This window comes from Marmota marmota, unplaced genomic scaffold, assembly GCF_001458135.2.
Source record: "Marmota marmota marmota unplaced genomic scaffold, marMar, whole genome shotgun sequence".
In the NCBI taxonomy this organism is placed as follows: Eukaryota; Metazoa; Chordata; class Mammalia; order Rodentia; family Sciuridae; genus Marmota; species Marmota marmota.
In genome coordinates this window covers 2,087,499-2,090,239 of record NW_026000001.1, presented here as the reverse complement: position 1 = coordinate 2,090,239, position 2,741 = coordinate 2,087,499, and the positions used below count along the sequence as shown (strand labels likewise).

At 55.7% G+C, this 2,741-nt stretch overlaps 1 protein-coding gene across 1 annotated transcript in view; it reads right to left on the bottom strand.

The window, feature by feature from the left end:
• Positions 1-2,606, bottom strand: part of Lrp5 (LDL receptor related protein 5) — a 98,831-nt gene extending 96,225 nt beyond the window's left edge. Inside the window, exon 1 of the mRNA XM_048807780.1 lies at positions 2,588-2,606. The gene's annotated coding sequence lies outside the window, so the exon portion shown is untranslated. The remainder of the gene's footprint in view (positions 1-2,587) is intronic.
• Positions 2,607-2,741: the final 135 nt, after the last annotated feature.

Sequence of the window (2,741 nt, the reverse complement as noted above, 5' to 3'; positions counted from 1 at the left end):
AAAAAAAAAAAAAAAAAAAAACCCTACACACACACACACACACTACCCAGACCAGAGAGAGGCACAGAGACAGCACGCCGGACAGCAGTAGGGATATAGTAAATCATGGTGTAATGGGCATGGGGTTTTCTTTTGGGGTGATTGAAATGTTTTATTACCTGATAAGAGTGATGATTATAAACACTGGATTTGCCAAATGACTGTGAACTGTACACATTAAAATGGTTAATTTTTTATTATGTAAGTTTCATCTCGACTTTAAAGCCATCCATTCCACTCCTCACCTAGAGCAGCCCCAGCCCCAGCTACATCTCCGTCACCCCTGCCTGAAGTCTCTGCGTCACACCCAGTGCCCGAGCTGAGCTCTTCCAGCAGACACCTCCAGGCCCTGTGTGGTGGGGCCCCCTTCCCATACTGCAGGTCAGCTCCTGTCCCCACCAAGCTCACAGGTTACAGAAAGAACACCAAGGCGTGCAGAGTGGACAGCTGCCCAAGCTCCCTCCAGGGCACAGGCAAAGCCGGGACGAGGTGCTGGGTACCAGGACTGTCCATGCTACCTACCCCGCACCCACTAGGTGCTGCAGCAACCAGTCCGTCAGTGGACTGGACATCCAAGGTCGCACACAGAAGACAAATCCAGACTGTCCTAACAGCCTCTGGACCTTCCAGGCCTGAAAGACCACAGACCCCATCCCACAACTGCAGTTACTGCCGTTCCGCCACCACCATCCTTCACCTGGGCCAGGGATGGCGCCCAGAGCCCCGCACAGCACTGACACCTCCCGCCACCTGAGAGAGGAGGAGGCTGCCAGATAAAGATACTAGACACAGAGAGGTGAAGTCAGCCACCCAAGTCAAACAGCAAGTGAGCACCCAGAACCCTGCCCTGCCCCCAGGCCTGGCAGCCCCTCCACAAGCAGAAAGAGACGGCCAGTCCTCACCTGACTGCGCACACCCCCACCCATGAATGAATCTGCTGAATGCCTGGGTGGTGACACACGGTGGCCAAAATTAAACTGGTTCCAAGTATGTGGGGAACCAGGAGGTGATCTCCCCAGAGAGGCCAGAAACCAATGCTGCATCCTTCAGCTTGATCAGGTAATCTCTTGGACCAGAGGGTGCAAGGCGTGGACCCCTGCTTCAGAGGGGCTCCGCACAGCATTTACTTAGCCCAACACCTGCCTGTCCCGCCCTGGGGGGCGGGGGACAGGGTGCCTCTGCAGAAACCTGAACAAGTGCCGAGCTCCCAGGGGAGGAGGCCTGGGGCTGCGGAGGGGAATGCCAGTCCCAGCACCGCACAGGGCCCACTAGAACAAAGGCATTTCCGTGGGCTCACAGCTTTAAATTGCAACAGGAAGCAATCGGGAAAAATAATTAGGTGTCGACTTGCTGCCTTCGTTCCAGGCCTCAAGAAGTACCCATCTGTCAGAAAATCAGGCACAACCTGGAAGAACCGTCAAGATGGTGCCATACAAGAGTCCCGGTCCCCTTCCATTTTAGGACTGATTACCACTTAGCTGGCGTCCCCAGGCCTGGCTTCCTAATGTTAAAACAATCAACTCTTTTTTTTTTTTTTTTTTTCCTCATACACAACTGAACTCCACAGATGGAACTCTTTCTCCTTAGGGTGTTGAATCCCACGCCCCTCAGGCATTCGATCCCAGCAACGTCACCCCAAAACGCACAGGAAATCCAAAACTGCAATGAGGTGGAAAGCGATGCAGCCGGCTTAGAAACCCCACCTTTAAAACAAACAGCTTCCCAAAGAACCCCTTCTGCCGCGGTGACCCAGGCATTTCCGGAAAGAGAACCGATCCAGACCGGCATTGTTTTGGCTTCACCTTGTTTTGCTAGCACCAGAGGAGGCCCAAAAATGTAAACACCATTCCGGGGAGGGAGAAACTTGGGGTGCGACTCCCACAGAACTCCAGGCTTGCACTGGGCACCAGGCCGGCTGGAGCAAACAAGTGCCCGGCTCTCCCTGCTCCTGGCCACCCCCCAAACCTCCATCCAGAGGCCCCGGCACAGGGAATGTGAGCACAGATTCAGGGCCAGCCCCTGCAGTGGCCACACTGGAAATATTCAGAGAGACAGCTGTTGGCCTCGATGTGAAGCCCAGACAAAGAGACCTGAGGCTCCCCCAACCCTAAACTGCCACCAACAGAACACCAGGTGTGCACAGGCACTTGTGGGCGGTGTTCACTTGGACAGCCACACTCCAGAAAAACAAAACACGCACACGAATTAGAACGACTTAGGTAGCAAGAGGCTTGCTTCAAAAACCACATGGCAATCTCCAAATTAAAAGAACATGTGTAGCCTTTCCAACTGCTTAGGTTTCCCAAGTCCTCCCGACCTCAGCTCCACCCCCAGGGACACACGAAAAGTTAGAGACGGTTCCCAGCCTGCCACCAACCCCACCCGCGGGGACAATTGAGGCAGGAGCACAGCTGCCCACACATCACCACACTCGGGGACCACGTCACCCCACGCAGCCGGCCCTGGGGTTGGGCACTGGTCAGTGACCGCCGGGCGCCAGCATTTGGGGTCCCAGTGGCCAGATGGGTCCTTCGGGTCGTGCGGGCACCTGGCAGGTGTCATTCGGTTTGGAAACCGACAGCCACGCAGTTCAAAGGGGCAGCAGCACGGGCCAGGCCGCCCCGCGCCAGGGCTCAGAACTTTCTCGCAGCAACTTAAATCGGCTCTCGGAGCTCGCAGGCCGCGCGGCCGTAGGAGGCAGC